This window comes from Heterocephalus glaber, unplaced genomic scaffold (assembly GCF_053883595.1).
Source record: "Heterocephalus glaber isolate CG9 unplaced genomic scaffold, H.glaber_assembly_v1.0 deba00001118, whole genome shotgun sequence".
In the NCBI taxonomy this organism is placed as follows: domain Eukaryota; kingdom Metazoa; phylum Chordata; class Mammalia; order Rodentia; family Bathyergidae; genus Heterocephalus; species Heterocephalus glaber.
In genome coordinates, this window is record NW_028258196.1 from 1,309,034 (window position 1) to 1,326,153 (window position 17,120).

The following is a 17,120-nucleotide window of genomic DNA, read 5'->3' on the forward strand; positions in this document are numbered from 1 at the left end:
TCACAGCCAGTTGCAGGGAGAGAGAGAACAGAAGGATGGGAAGGCAGTGTGGGCCAGGCTTGGAAGGGGCACGTTCCACGGGGGGAATCAATCATGCAGCCACCTAACTGTAGACAAATCCCCTCTTTTCCTGAGAGAAAGAGGGTGTGGATTTGAGCAAATAGCCAAGGTCTCCTGCTACAATCCAGTACCTGCCTGGCCCAGCAGAGTGCATGATGCACACCCTTCTTGGCAATCATATTTGTTAAACTAAATGTGTGCACATTACAAATGTGCATTTCGATAATGTACTGATAGAATACCTACTTCCTGTTGGGCTACTTTAACTTCATAGTGAATTTTTTGTTTGGGTAGTTACTTAAATCTTAATTTGTTACAAAAAGAATTGAATATGTCATAAAGTAGCAACAAGAGATAACTTGACATTAACTGATAAATACTTTTTAGGACTCTCAATAGCCTTCATAATTACAATGCTTCAATTAAATTTAGTAAGGCTTATCCCTAAGAGTGGACACATTTTGGTCTTATACATGTCTTATGTGCCAAAACCTTAAAGTGAATATTTTTGTGCACATGGATGTTTATTTGAGAGAGTCTTGCCATGTAGTTCAGGCTGATCTTGAAATCACTATGTAGCCTAGGCTGGCCTCGAACTTGCAGTAATCCTCCTGCCTCTGGCTCTTGAGTGCTGAGATTACAGCAGTGTGCCACCACGCTTGACCTGAAGCAATTTTTTTTAGGATAAATTCCTAAAAGTGAGAATATTGGATCAAAAGGAATAAACAATTGCATGATTGTTTATAAGTATTTCCAATATTGGCAGAAATGAGTATAGAGCTTGATAAGGTTTTAAATTGAAATGGTATTTGAAACTGCAAAATAGTACTAAATATTGAGTGTTCCCCCCACCCCTTTTCATTTTGCAGTGCTGGGGATTGAACCCAAGGCATCATGAATGCTAAGCAAGTTCTCTACCCCTGAGCTATACTTCCGGACCCTAACTTAACTTTCTTTGATTGCTAGTGTATTCTTACTATCTCTTCCTTCTTTGGGAAAGTAGTCCTTACCTACTTCGAGTCAATGCTGAGCGTGGTGGTGCATACCTGTGATGCCACCATGTGGGAGGCAGAGGCTGGAGGATTATTGAGAGTTCAAGGCCAGCCTGGGCTCTGTAGTGAGTTCAAGGGCTGTCTGAATTACACAGCAAGACTTTGTCTTAAAAAAAAAAAAAAAAAAATATATATATATATATATATATGCAAAAACACACACACACACACACATATATGGGGGTGACTTAGAGAAAGTAAATGACTTGTTGAGTATAATTAAATATACTTCTTGGAAGTAAAATTCATTTAACTAATTTATCTGAGACAATCATTTCATAATGTGTATGTTTAGGGAATCATCACATGTATAGCTTGAATATGTACAATTTTTGCCAACTGTGCATCAATAAAGGTAGGGAAAAAATTTTTTTTGAGACGGGGTCTTGCTACATAGTTCAGGCTAGCTATGAATTCACTTTGTAGCCCAGGCTGACTTCAACATCAGAAAACATGGAATAAAATAAAATAATGGGAAAATCAAAATATAGTGATACCAAGGAGGGAGAGTCCGGGGTTCAAGATAAATTTTAGAATGAAAGTGAGCTCCAGCTGGAGGCATCAGGAAGGCAGAGGCAGAAACACTAAGTGGTTCATGTTCTGCCCTGCACGGTAGAACTGAGGGAGCGGTGACTGCAAAGTGCGTTCCTCTCCAAGTGGGCGCCTCCCACCACACCAGCTCGGAGGAGAGGATTCAGACTGATCAGTGCTGGCTGCCCAGTGCTTACCTCAGTGCCCATTAAACCGAGGGCCTCCGCGGACAGTCTTCTGAAAAGAATGAGCAATCCACCACATTTCCAAGTGGGAAAAAATACACTTTGAAATCTCATGAGAAAGGCGGCAAAAGAAAAATGATACAAGGTGGCTCACTGACTGCTTGATTGCTTCAACAGAGTACCGAGTCTGTGCAAGAACTGGGACCTCAGAGGCTGCCGAGGTCACAGCCACACAGAAAGGCACCTTGGAAAGAGCTGGAGAGCCCACCCACCATGCTCTCCAATGCCATTTCCCCCCTAATGGCTATGCTCTGAAAAAGGAAATGTTCTACTAATCATAAATACAATATAGATAAAAGCATCTTTAGAAAAATTTTAGTCTCTTATGGATTTTAAATTTATAGCCAAAATACAAGAAAATATTTAGTGTTCCAGCAAAGATTCATGCTAAGTCGTTTGTCCTTTCCTCCTTCTGCCCTGATCGCCCCCTCTGTGTAAAACTCTGTAATAAAAAAGAAAATGACAAGAATAATTATTACACAAAGTCAGAAGGTTAGGGGTGGAGAAATGCCTGGGAAAGTATCTGAGAGTGGAAAAGGAATGCCCGCTCTCCTATCAGTTGTGCGGGGCGGCAGACATCCAACCCGGCAGTGGCTCACATCTCAAAGGCTCTCCGTGGAAGGACACAGAGTTGTCGGTGAAATCAGAAGGGCAGTCACAAAACCCAACACTAGCATGAGCTGGAGCAAAAGCGCTACAAGGATCTGGGGTGGAAACAGCAGATAGGTTCTTGGGGGCTTGGGTTCTGAGGTCCAGGCATTTCCCACACCTACCTTACTCAGGAATCAAATCTCAGAGGGGAAGGGGCCAGTGTGCAGTTCTGATTGGCCCAGTGAACATCACAGCTTAATCTCACCAGGGAAAGATAATTTTTATTGTTAGATCGGATCTCACCACATTGCCCAGGCTGGCCTTGAAATTTGGGCTCAAGCAATCCTTCTGCATCAGCTTCCCAAGTAGCTGGGATGACAGACATGCACCACCACACCTGGCTTCTGGGATGGGACATTTTGAGTTACAGTTTCATCACGATTACGTGCATCCCAAGACCAGGATGAATGATATCACTCAGTGGTGGAATGCTTGTCTCTCCTGCAAGAGGCCTAGAGTTCAATCCCTAGCTCTGCAAGGAAAAAAAATGCATAGGCCCTCAAGACTGACTGTAACCCCAAAGTGAAACTCATGTTCTCTAGAAAAGTCAAAAGCATTCTAGAATAGCAAGTCAGTGACATCAGTCAAGAAAAACAGCCATGGGTGTCCACAGTATGTCTTGGGGTTGGGATAAAAGAGCCACAGAAATCTTCAGGGAAGGGTTAGCATTGAAATCAGGCATTAGAACATAAAGAGCATGTGAACACAAACAACAGGGAAAGAGTCAGGCTTGGAAGCAAGAGATCAATGGAGGAACAGAGGCACAGATCAGAGACCAGAGAGCAAAGCTTGCACTGTAGTGGTGTGCAGAAAGCTGCAGATGTTTTAGTTGGGATATAGCATAGGTGAGGAAAGCACATGAAGAATCACTGATGACAATCTAAGGAGTTCATAGTTTATTCTGTAAGCAATGGGTAGATGAATATTTGAGGTGGGAGATGTAGTTATGTAATTAACTATTGAAATCAGCTACAAGGGCTGATAAAAAATATGATGTATGTTTAAATAAAACAATTCATCACAGTAAAAGACATATTGTCATTCATCCCCCTTTAATTACTCCTCTCACTTCAAACACACTTATTCCATCATTCTTGCCACTTTCTGAAGCAGTTCTGGAAGTCCTCCTTCATGAATGTCTTTACAAGTGTGATCAAAACTACAGTGAATGCGGCTGCCAAGTGACATCCAACAGAAAGGCAGCTCCTAAAAACATGATGGTATGTCTTCCTCCACATTATTCACTGGATCTGGCACTGTACGTCTTCTTGCTCTATCTCAAAGTCAAAACGAACAGGACAGGTAAATGTTCTGAACCATTCAGGACATTGAAGCAGCCAGGGCAGTGCAACTAAAGACACCCAGGAAAGAGCACTTCCAGAACTGCTTCAGAAAGTGGCAGGCACAATGGGATAAGTGTGTTCAGGGTGAATGGGTATATTTTGAGGGCAATTAATAGCAATGTGTCTTTTACTATAATAGATTTTTAGGTAGAAATACAGCAGTTTGGACATTATCTCATTAGGCATGTATTTGAGAATGTATTTGAGAGTGATACAAGAAACATCATAATGCCTGAAGTTATCAACAGGACTTACTTTGAGCCAACATGACACAAAGTGAAGCTAAACACACAGCTAAAAACCCATCACCAAAATCCAGGAAACACCATGCCCTCAAACCCTAACCATGCAGGTTAGCCCCTGTTATCCTCCAAGTTCTTGGTTAGTTAACCGAACATTCGTCCTTATTAAAATCAAGCTATTTAAGAAAGTCTCTAAATGCATGGATATGATCCCAGAGCTTGAAACTTCAAAGCAAAGGGAATCAACCCAGTGTGTATCTACCTTCCTCCAAAAACCACAGGAAAGATGTATAGGACAGGGGCTGGCAAACTTTTCTTTTAAAAAAAGGAAACACTTTAGCCTTTGTGAGCCCTATAGTGTCTGATGTAGCTATTCCACTCCATTCAAAAGCAGCCATGAATAATATTTAAATGAATTAATGTGGCTGTGTTCCAGTAAAATTTTATTTCTACACTCAAGTTTGAATTTCATATAATTTTCACATGCCATGAAACAGTCTTTTTTTCATATTGTCCAGCATTTAAAAATGTGAAACCCGTGTGTAACAAACAGGCCATGAAAAAGAAACACAAACAAAGCCAACAAACAAAAACAGGCACTAGACTGGACTGGACTCATGCAGTGAGTCATTCCTACAAACCATGGGTGTAGAGCCAGAACCAGCACATCTCTGGAGCCAAAATCAGTACGAACATATTCTGAATATAGTGGATGGGCCAGGAGAGGGAAAATACGAGAACAAATTAATATCTCAATAGCTTATTCTGCTCAGCTTGATTTTGTTTCAAATGAGTGGGGTTCTCCTTTCAGTTTTCCTTCCTGACATTAGGAAGGAATAATATTCAATATTTGTGAAACTACAGGCTCACGTAATGGAAATTCAATCTACAGTAATGAAAGCCTTTGAAAGTGCAGTGGCTGAACAAGATAGAAGTTTAGTCTCTAAAGGAGCAGCTTGTGGATGCTTGAGCTCACTCACTCTGTTATCAATACGGAGCTCTCAGCTCCCAGTCTTCAGATGGCTACTCCAGCATCTACCATTACATTTGCTGCCCAGCCAGTGGGGAGGAGAAGGAAGGAATGGAGATCACTCTTTTCCTTTTGCACACAACCTGGAGGTTGTATGTGATCTCTGCTCACCGCCCATGGCCCGAACTTAGTGTTAAACCACAGCTCGCCAGGTACTGGCATGGAGGAGGAGCTGGGAGATATAATCTTCATCCGAGAAGCCATGGATCCAACAAACTAAGGGGTTCTATTCTTCAGTAATGGTGACCAGACCCATGGCCTGTGTTCCACTCTTAAAAAGAGACGCCTAGGACAGATTTGTAACGATACTGAAAGACAGCGAGAAGTCTCTGCTGGGTGTTGCTGCATGTCACGAAATGATTTCTGTGTTTTATAGGGAGATCACTTTATTGCTTCAGTCAGGAAGTCACTCTAAATATTTTAATGAGTGACTTAAATCCTAAAAATAGAAGTCAGTTATTCAGTTGGCAGCTTCTTTCCCAGTACTTTGACCTCAGTCGCCTCCATAAGATCAGAGATTTGTTCACTGGCTATCTGAGCACCTATCATGCCAGGTGTCTTTCCAGGACAAGTGCAAGCCCTCATTTCCTTCCCCGTTGACGATCTCGCTCCCACTCTAGTCCCTGTGAACACAGTCCCTGCAATGTGTGTTAGAGCCTCTGGAGAGCACCGGAAGGGCTGGTTTGGTGGGGACAGAAGAGGACTCCAGCCCTTGACAATCTCCTTAACCCTTACAAATTCACCCCCCCCCCCAACACAGGCGCCAACCAACACCCTGTATCCTGTGCAAAGGTAGTTGCAAATAGTCTAAGTCCTTACGCATGACTAGGAGAGAGTCGCCAAGCATGCAGCAGCAGGAAAGGCAGGGGTGGTGAGGGTGACAAGAAAGAGAGCAGGAAGAGTAACGAGGAAGAATTTAGGAACAGGGACCCAGAAGGGGGAGGAACCCTCACTGACTGAGGCTTCCAGTATTTACAGGGTCCGAACCTGCATAATGAACTCCGGATGCCTCCCATTCTGTCTCTTACTGGTGTTGATAATTTGCTGCCTTGGTATCGGCATTGTGACCGCCTAAGCTTAAGCAGGGAGAACCATCAGAGCAGTGCGGTGTCCACAGCTGAATGGGGAAAAGCTCCTGCAACTTCCCTGTTTCTGACCATATCACTTGCATCTGACTTTCTGGAGACTCCAGGCTGCTGCTCTGTATGGCCTGGACTGGTCCCTAGGGCCCATTGCCCAGCCTTCAAGGAAACCACACAGCGGACCTGTTTGACAGTGTCTTTCCTAAGTTGTATTTTCTCAAACTCCTGGCGATCCTCCTGCCTCAGCCTCCCAAGTGCTGGGATTACAGGGGTGTGTCACCACACACAGTGGCCCAAATTGTATTTTCTAAACAGAAAAGCAAGCTGGCAAACACCAAGCGCCCTTGGCTTGACTTCAGGATGTGTGTGATTTTAACACTCTGCCTCTAGTCAGTGGAAGAGCAGGCTGCCTGTCTTTGGCTGGGGTGCTGCGGGACTCCTGTGACATCCCCAGACACCCTCAGTGGGGAGGGAGGGAGGAAGGGACAGCAGCCTTGCCTCCTCTTGGTGGCAGTGAGGTAACCAGGGCAGCAGTGTGGATGGCAGCAGAGGGAGAGGAATTAGCCAAGTGAGGCAGTGGGAACCCAGAGTCCTCACTCTGGTGGCACCCTGAGCTTTAACTGGTTAGGATTCGAGAGGCTGGGGCTGGAGGGGACAGTGTGTGGCTGGGCAAGAGCAAGGAGTATTTGTGCCTGGTCTGTTGCTTGTCAGGTGGTTGGAAATGAAGACTAAGATTGAAAAAAAAAAATCCCTTTGGAGTCTGGTAGGCCTAGGCTCTAATCTCGGCACTAAGAAAGGCTGAGGCAGGAGAGTTCACAAATTCTCTAGCACCAGTCTGGGCAAATTAGGGACTAACTTAGTGAGACCATGTCTTCCAATTAAAAAACAAACAAAAAAACAAGAGAGGCTGTGGATGTAGCTCAGTGTGAAGGTCCTGGTTTCAATCCTCAGTCCTGGAAAAAAAAATTCTTTTGGCTTCCTAGCGTAGACCAGAGGACTAAGTACCAAAGGCCTAATCCTTACTGAGCCCAAGTATGCGCCAGCCGCTGCTCGCAGTGCTTTTCACACAGGTGTCTTATCTGGTGCTTGAGATAACGCGCTGTGGCGGGTGTTCTGATGTCTGTCTGACCGCGGAGGAGACTGAGGCTGGCGGTGGTAAGTGGAGGCCTCGACGTCTGTGCTTGGCCATCTGACTCCAGAACCAGTGCACCATCCCCTTGGCCACACCTCTCGCAGACAGTCGGGAGACTGTCATTCTCCTCTAGGTTGACATCTTCAGTTTTGTCCGTGGTGATGGTATTGGTCCATACTTTCTAAAAGAAGAGAAAAGAAGCTAAATCATAAACAAAAGAATGCTTGAAAAGCATGTTAAAACCTGAAAAGCGTTTGTGCCCTTTTTACTTGACTGTCTGCTAGCACTTTTTTTTTTCCTGGAGAAAAATATAGTACAACCATACCAGAGACCACATAAAGCGATTTGTTAGGCTTTGAAAAGTGATAATGGCCTTGTTCTCATCTTCAGGGTGGAGAGTGGCCAGGGACAGAGAGCACTTTCAGAAGCACCCACTCAGCAAGATTTCCTAAATAGTTCTCTCCTCTCCCGTCCTGACCCAGTAACCTCTGGGCCATTCTGTTCCCCACACTGTCCTGCATAGGGCCTGAGTGGTGTGCTGATACTGGCAACATCTTTTAAGGATTTGAAGACCTACAGACAAATGGCTCCTGGGGACAGGGAACATATCAAAACATAATCCTTACTCAACAGAGTCGAGTTTGGTTTGAACCCAGCAATCAGGGAATGAAAGGTGAGCGTATTAACCTACCATGTTATCTGTAGAGGAGTTTTATATCTTAAATGGAACAGACATCCCAGCAAAACAATAACGGGCCAAGATTAATGAGTTACAGGTGACCCTCGGACACGCCAAGGTTGACTTTGGATAATCACCCACAAAGGTCAAGTGCTTATCTGAATTAACCACAAGTCTTGGATCTGGGGTAAAAATAAAGGACGAGAAATACCCCAGGGAGAGGCTTTCTTCAACCTGAGTTTTGTGTTCATTCTAACCTTCTGCTAAATTCGGCATGGGATTGGCCAGCCCTTTTCTTTTGGCATTTCTATACACATCTCTGGCCTAAACTAGATCTCAATGTTGTGACACAGTAAAAAAACCCAAAAACAAAAACCGAGAGTGGTACTCTTCATACCTCTGGGGCTTCAGAGATGTGCATTGTAGACCAATCTTTTCCACTGGGTATCACATGGAGTCATTTTGATGGCGACTCTGTAAGAGGCAGACAGACTCTGTGCTGCTGCAGTCCCTAGTGCCTGCTCCTGACCCGAGGGTCTGTCTCCTTCACAGTGCACACATGTGGTGGCTGCACTAACATTTTGTGTTTCTGACTCTCATCCTTGGACCCACTTTTAATTTTCCATTTAAGACAGAATGATTCATCCCTGGAGCACTTGTGTGTTCTCATTTATTGAAAAGTGCCAAGACCTCCCACTTCCTTTTCTTGGGTGGAGCTGTAGGACCAACTGCCTTGTGGAGAGGATGTGTCCTGAGGTTTCCTGACTGGAGGGCTCAGGCCTGGGAGCAGCCCCCCTGGGGGGCACAGCTGAGAGGGAAGGGGAAGTTCAGCTGGGAAAATGGGGTGTTGCCTTGCTCGGGAAAGGCCACAGACACCAGGGCGGCTCCACAGCAGACAGCATCCCACCCACGCAGTAGGGTGAACAGCAGAGCTACAGCGAGTCCAGCTGGGCAAGGCACCCTGCCAGTCCAGTCCGCAGAGGACAGAACCCATGTCCCCTGAGAACAGAACTTTAAAAACAACATGGACAGTTTTCTTAGGGCTTTAAGAAACCCAAGGAAATGTGGTAAAACCTGCAAAGAAAGAATGCAGAAACCCGCAAAGGAAGAATGCAAAGAAAGAATTAATCAGGAGGTGGAGAAAACACAGTGCCAGTCTGAGCTACTCAGGGCTTTGCCCCTGGGAGACTGGCCTGGGGACTTTCCAGAGCATTCAAGCAACTGTTTCATCCAAACAAAAGGTGGAGTGGTTTCAGGCCTGCACCACTGAGGAGAAAGTTTGGCTTAGATGGAGATGAGGGAAGACAGGAGCCAGGGGTAGGGGAAGGGGAGCTCTCCACCCACCCAGATGGAGATTGGGACCAGGGATGTGGCCCTGAAAACTGCCTGGAGAGGTGATCCTCCATCTGAGAGGTGGAGGATGTGCTGGGGCAGTTCGGGCTTTCGGCACAGGTCATGAGGATCTTGTTGTGACATAGCTGGGGACAGAGAAGCTGCTGTGCTGGCCTTGGAATGGTTTTAGATAACAGATATGCTCCTCGGAGCTGCCAGACATCACTGAGAACAGGTTACTCTCTTAACTTTCATCGTAATCCTATGAGATAAGCACTAACTTTATTTCTTTTTTACTGAAGAGGAAACTACAGTAAACACTGAGTTGGGAAGTAAAGGCTCAAGACTTGAACCGTGAAAGTGTGGTCTCAGCCCACAGCTTTGCAAGGTTCTTATAGCAAAGGCAGAGTCTGCCAGGCCACTGTAGGGCTAATAGGTTCTAGTAGGTCAAGGACTCTGTCTTCTAAGAGCAAATGGTAGTTTTAAGGAGGGCCTGCATAGACTCATGCTTTGAAAAACATCTTTCTGGCTGTAGTATGGGGAAAGATTCACTTAGCTACCGTTTTTCTAAACTTTGATTATGATTATGTTTCCTGTGGAAGTCTGTTGAGAAGGAGGGAACACATAGATCATATGGAATCAAGAATTTCAACCAAGATGGTCATTTCTTACTTTAATATACCTAACCAGGCATGGTGGTTCATGTCTATAATCTCAACACTTGGAAGACTAAGCCAGAACAATCTCAAGTTCAAGGCCAGTCTGGCTTTGCAGCAAGGCCCTGTCTCATAAAAATACTATTAATAATAATGTATCACCTTTTTAGAATGGTAGAACCTTTCAGAATTCTTTTTTTTTCTGCTCATGATGTTTTGAGTATTCTAGTTCCTACAACATTTAGTTCTGCATATAAACTAATAAAGTAGTCTGATTTGACGGATCAGAGTCCTGAGATAAGTCAGGCAACCTCCTCTTGGAGAATTGGTTCACTCTCTACAAACAGGAAGTTCCTGGCTTGCAGGAGGACTGTGCAGACCACAGTGAGTGCACGAAGTGATGGCTCTGCCCATGGCTACTCGAGGAGGAGCCTGCAGCCCTCGCCCCCCCCAAGGTGACAGCTGGTGACCATGGCACACAGCTTCCCCAGACTGGACTCCACAGCTGCAAGTTGTTCTTGTCCTCTCCTTTTCCTTCCCCTTCTCCCCCTCCTCTCTCTCCTCCTCATGCTTCTGGTGCAAGGTATTCAGAAACTGGGGCAGGTACACAGTACTGGGCACCCTGCTCCGGGTGCATCTTGATGGGAACCAACAAGAACAATGCAGGGTCCCAGGCTCAAGCGAGTGTGATGTTGAACATGCATGGAAATACGAGAGAAACCCGCTTAGCATACCTGGGGCACAGGAGGGAATCTGGGCTTCAATTTACAATGGGATTCAGGGTAAGAGCCCTGGGATTGGAGATGTCAGACTGGAGCTGGCATTTATGATCTCAAGACAGACAAGATGTAGCTGGAATCCAGTACAGGTAGCAAAAAGAGGAGGTCTGAACCTGAGCACTGGGACTCTCAACTCTTAGCGGCAAGGAGGTGAAGACAGAAGCCTGGGACACTGGCAGAGAAGGCTGTTTGTCTCTAAGGCTAGAGAGAAACTGGGGAGAGCAGGGTGTCCTGGAAGGAAAATTCAGATATATTTGTGGCAAGGGGAGGAGGAGAGGACTCTGTTCTCGGCGAAATGATTTAAAGTACAAATGAGATGGAGACTGAGTGGTTTTGCAAATGTGGGTTTGGTGTCCTTAACAGGGTAATGTTTGCAGTATTGGGAATTGAACCCAGGCCCTTGAACATGCTAGGCAAATGCCCTACCATTGAGCTGCATCCTCAGCCCAAGACAGTTCTGATGGGATGTTTGCAGTGGGGAGCAGGAGGGCAGGGCTGATGGGATTGGGTTTAAGCGGGAGTGGGAGGAGAGAAATAAAGAGCACACAGGGTTTCTTTGGGCACTTCCGTTGGCAAGAAGAGCAAAGAAATGGAGCAATTGCTGGAGAGAGATGTGGCATCAAAGGTCCTTCCCTCCCTCCTTCTCTTCCTTCTTTCCTTCCTTCCTTCTTTCGTAGTGCAAGGTATTAAACCCAGGGCCCCATGCTTGCTAGTCAAGCAGTCCATTCCCAAGCTACACCCAACACTGCTTTTCATTCATTGTTGCTATTTTTGCTTTTGAGTTTTGAAACAGGGTCTTGCTATGTAGTCCAGGCTGGCTTTGAACTCACTATGTAGCTATGGCTGATCTAGAACTCACTGTGATCCTCCTGCCTCAGCCTCCCAAGTGCTGGGATTACAGGCCTGCGCCACCATGCCCAATTATTGTCTTAATTCTTAATCAGAGAAAAGAGAGTTTATTCACACATTACAGCGATGGCTCAGCAAGGGGAGGGAGACTGATGGTACCGGAGAGAGGGAGGGTCCTACTGCAAAGTGGGGGGACTGGCCCTGGCTGGGAGCCGCAATAACCCATCCAAGCCACAGAAGGACAGCTGGAGTACAAGGCACTCACAGGGGCAGGCGGGGAGGGTGCTGGGGGCCCTTTTTGTGTGAAATAGGAGGCAAGGGATTGACGAGGAGCAATCAGGCCAAGGAGCGTTGAGGAGAGGAGTCAGTGTGAGACTGACCTGGCTGAACACTGAGCTGCAGGGGTGCAGGCAAAAACTTGATTTGATTTCAATCAGGGACTGTCATTTGCCAGCACAGTGAGGTGGGAGAGGAGCCAGGCGCTACTGACGGTGGCAGGACTGGAGCCAGGCCGGAGGGAGAAGTGAGCATGGACGTTGGGAGGAAGCGACCGGGCAGCAGCCTCTACCTCCAAGGACTGAGTCCCAGTGGAAGAGACCCCTGCACCGAATGACCTCTGACCTTTATGCTAAGAAACCTCTCACCATCTCGAAGTTCAAATTTCTGTACATTTTGGTGGAGACAACAACGCGTGCGTGCGCACACACACACACACACACAGCACTCCTGCCTTTTTCTTCCTTAACAGGAATTAGGAGAGTGCCCGGGCCCCAGGGGTGTGAGCCTTCGGTGACTCTTCAAAGGTTTTGGAGAAAAGAAGAGGCCCTTAGAGAAGCCAAAATAAGGCAAAAAGGCAGGAGGGAGCCTTTGAAAGGCAAGTTTAGCCTGAGAATTTCGCTTGTGGATGATGCAAGAAATCTGTGGCCAGGATCCTACAACTCACTTCACCAGGGAAGAAGTCCCTGAGAGGCCAGCAGGAGCCTCAGCACAGTGACGCAGTGATGCAGTGCCGCTACCTGAGGCTTACCCTGCAGGATTTCTCCTGCTTCTGCATTAAGCCAGCTTCTCGTCCTCTGTTCTCTGGTCATAACCAAGGTTACTGGGTAGTGTAGACTTTTAAATCAGAAACAGGCCTTCCTAAGGGCCAAGCATGGTCACACATGCCTGTAGTCTTAGCTATTCAGGAGGCTGAGGTAGGAGGATGCCTGAGCCCAGGAGTTAAAGCCAAGCCTGGGCAACATAGCAAGACCCATCTCTTCATTAAAAACAGAAATGAAATGGGCCTTTTAGATCATTCAGATCAATCTTTTCAGCGGACACATGATGGAACAGAGGCCTAGCAGGTGCCCTCTGTGCTCCTCACCTGTGTTGATCCCTCTACTCTGGATCAGATTCTGACACCTGACTATCACCGCAGTCCTGACGCCTCCTGTGCTCTGGTTGGAGATGCGTTTCCTGTTGTGGCTCCTTGTCCTGTGTTAATAGCGCCTTTTGCCCTGGAATTGGGTAGCCTTTTCCATGACCCAGGAAGCAGTCCCCAGCACAGGCCCAGGGACTATCTGTACTATCATGCGTGGGATGGACAGGAAGCCTTTGTTCCTCAGATTGGACGTGAACTTTACTCATGGGACTCTGGATGTTGCTCGGTGGCAGAGCTCTTGCCTCATGTGCAGGAGGCACCAGATTTGATAGGCAGCATTGAACAATAAAATAAAAATAAAGCCAGCACCTGGGAGGCTGAGGCAGAAGCACTGCAAGTTTGAGCCCAGTCTGGGTATTTAGTGACTTCCCAAGACCTTGTCTGAAAATAAAAAAATGAAAAAGAGCTAGGGATGTAGCTCAGTGCGAAGGCCCTGGGTTCGATTCCCATGGGGTTGGGCGCCTATTCATCAGAAAGATTGAAGAAGTCTGGGGATGAAGAAGGAACAGGTTTTTATCCCTCTTTGAGATGAATTTTATGCAAAAGAAATGACACCCATGGTGAACTGTGCAGGCATCAACAATCCTGAACATAGTAAACTGTGTGTTTGCTTTCTGTGTTCTCCCATACTAGTGTCACTGACCACTAGCAATGTGGTCTTTGGAAGGTCACCTAATTTCTTTGCACTTTATTTTTTTTTCCAACCAAAATATAAAATGACTAATACTTTTTGCATGGTTATTATGCCACATACCTTTATGTGTAAAACAATTAAAATGGATAGGTATGTGAAAGTATCTGGCATATAGTAGGTGCTCAATAAATGTGAATTGCTCTTTCTACCCTTCCCTCAAAGTTCCTAGGGTTTAAAAAGACCTGCTCAGCTTTTGAGCTGTTCAGGAATTTCAACAGTAAAGCTAGAAAGGTTATGATGAGAACCATTTGATATTGCGCATTCCATTTTGCCATGTAACCTGATATCAGCAGCCAAGATCTTTGTCCTGAGGGAATTTCAGCATCAGCAAAGTGGTGCTGATTTAATAGCCATTAATTCTGAGAGTATGTTGAAGTTCAAAATCTGTCTGTTTTAAATGTTAATTGCCCTTTTTAATGTATTTTGTACTGGAGTTTAGAAACAAATGCTGTCACTTTTCTTTTCCTTTGCATGGGATTGCGGGCGCCTCTATTATCAAAGAGCCCTATTATTGTGATACCTCACACAGGAAATGCACACTCTGACATTAGGCACCAAATTGCTGAAATAGCCTGTGTTTCCTATTCATGAAAGCCCTAAAGCACTCCGTGCAAATTCCCTGACTTTAATTACACACCTCAGGGATGCGCAGGCCAAAGAAGGAGTCAGGCAGACAAAAAGCCAGGTCTTTGCCAAAAAATCCCCAGCCCTTTAAACTGGTAAACATTTATTTTCAGCTGAGAAATCTGCTATTAATTCATATAGTGGCTTTCCCAGCTGAAATAATGAGCCAAGCCAAGTGAACCGAGTATTCACAGTGAGCAAACAGAGCCGTAGGAAGCAGCCGACCTCCTGTTCGTTCACGTGTTGGTTCCCTCCGCAGTCAGGGGCTCTTGGAGGTTTCCTGCTACCCGCTACCCAGCGGAGACCAGGGATACCTCAGGGTCTTCCCCTGCACGGACCTGGAGGCTGCCCGGAGAGGCGCTGTCAGGATTAAAAGAAGACGAGCATCCCCAGATCAAATTATTTATGAGAGCTGAAGAGCGCAGAGCCCCACCAACCTTCTTGACTTTCCTATGGTTTTGTTTTGTTGTTTTTTTTTGGTACCGGGGATTGAACTCCGGTCCTTGCGCTTGCGCAGCAGGCAGCAAAGCCACTGAGCTAAATCCCCAGCCCTGACTTCCCTATTTGATTGAAGGCCTTTTAAAAAGAATCAGAATTACAGAGGCAGGATTTGGAAAGAAACACCATTTAGGGATTTTCTTGGAAAAATTAACAAAAATTCTAAACTTTTGAATAAAAAATTTATTGTTCCATAAAACAAACTAGGGATTAAAATACATTAAAATAGATTTTAACATTTTCTTCCAGAGAATTGTTTAAAATTTCCATTTAATTACAAGCTTTGGAATGTGGACAATAAGGAAAGAAACAGCTACCCATATACACCATATGCATATGACAAGATAAGTGTTGTTTACACATCCCTTTCAAGATCTGATTACACACTAAATTACTTAAGTTCTAGAGCAGTTAGTAGCCCTATGTGTGTATAAAATTTAGAATAAAAAGGCGTTTGTATAGAAAACCATCCTTAAAGGCATCCCTGGAAAGAAAAGAGGAAGGAGAATCGGTTAAATTAACACATGAAATAGCAAAGTAGAAGAAGTCAATATATTGATTAATTCCCATGACTGCAGAGCACCTACTTAACAGTCAATTAACCATTTAACGTATTTCTTGATATAAAGGAAGTTAAAGAGTCCCCAACTCATCAAAGATATAATCAATAATTGCAGGTTCAATGCCTCTCAACATAAGCTTAGATGCAGAGTTTCAATCTATTCTCAAAGAAGAAAATGCTTCTTATTATAATGAAGGTGTGATTTTGATTATCACAAACGTGCCGAAAAAGCTTGCAATTCACAGCACTTTAAAATCAAGGTTAATCACCTTCCAACTTTTTTACTAAATGAAATTTTTAGCAGATACACAATTCCCGCCCCCCCCCGCAACGAATAAATGAATAAAACGTAGGAGAATTCTTTCCCCTTTTTTGTTCTATCAGAAGCAGCAACGGCCTATTAATTTTGATAGACAACTTGGCGTTAGCCATCTTAGAGCCAGCCCATCGTGGGATAAAGTTATGCACCGCGCCTTTCCCCACACTTTGTCAGGCTTTGAGCCCTGGCGGGGGCCCTCACACCTCGGAGGATGACTCGATGGCCGGCGCACTGGCCGCCCCGCCACGCCTTGCTCCTCCCCCGCAATTACCCGGCGCCCTTGCGGCCCCTACCTGCGCTGTGCACCAGGCCTGCAGCCTGTTCGGCCGCTGCCTCCACCCCAATTAGGACTTCCCTCTGCCCAAGGAATTTACCCCAGCGCCCCGGTGAACCAGATAACTCTTTCACAGTCGCCGACCTCCTTCTGTGCCCATCCCCCGCCCCAGCCAGCCCAATCAGTTCTTTCCTGGCCCCTTTTCCCGGCTTCCCAGCCTCCGCCCCTCCCTCCTCTGCCCGGGCCCGGCCCAGTCTCCAGGCCGACGCGAGTCGGCGCGGAGCAATGCGCAGTGCGGGCCGGCAGGGTGGCAGGGCGCTGCGGGAGTGCGCAGACCCCGGGTCTGGGCTGGGGGGCTGGACGGGGCCCCCGGCAGGCAGGGCGTGGCGGGGCGCTCCGCGGAGGTCTGCAGGGTGCGCGGGGAGGGGCGCCCTCTCGCGCGGTCGCCGTAGCCCGGGGTGCCTGTCCCCAGCCTGGGTGTGCTCCGCGGGGGCGCAGGCGAGCCCGGCAGAGGCCGGGAGGGCCGGAGCCTGCGGTCCCGAGGCGGGGCCCGGCTCCCGGCTCCCTCCGCCCCGGGCAGGCCTGCCCTGGGACCCGCAGGGAGCTCAGCCCAGGGCCCAGCGCCTCTTGCCGAAACGCCTCCTGATCTCTCCCTCTCCCGGCTTGCTGCGAGCCGACCTACCTCGGATTCTCCCGCAGTGGCGGGAGAATCTCCCAAAGTGGGCTTCAGTCGCTTCTCCCCTCACCCTCAGATCAGTACAGTCATTTCTTCTGGGCTTGTCAGTCCTCCACCTCAGCCGATTCCAAACTGTCCTAACATCGCTGGCAAGACAGTCCCCCGCGCTTGCCAGCTCGACCCTGGCTTTTCATTGCCCAGGGCCTCCCTACGGCTCCTCATCGCCATGGCAACCACATGTCCTGGATTTTTTAGGACAATTTTTACTTCGAATGTTCTAGCATGTGGTCAAACCGTGTGTCAGATCATATGCCAAAGATACGTCCTGATTTGGGTTTTGAAAATGTGGTCACTAGCCACTGCTCCCAAGATATGATGGCTGCCCGTCCC

At 46.7% G+C, this 17,120-nt stretch overlaps 1 long non-coding RNA gene across 1 annotated transcript; it reads right to left on the reverse strand.

Moving 5' to 3' along the window:
- Window positions 1-1,383: 1,383 nt before the first annotated feature.
- On the reverse strand, window positions 1,384-17,120 carry LOC110347005 (uncharacterized). The gene is made up of 3 exons (XR_002391320.2): window positions 16,737-17,120; window positions 7,260-7,549; window positions 1,384-2,330 (listed from the first exon to the last, which is right to left on the reverse strand). It is a non-coding gene; the product is annotated as an uncharacterized LOC110347005 (long non-coding RNA).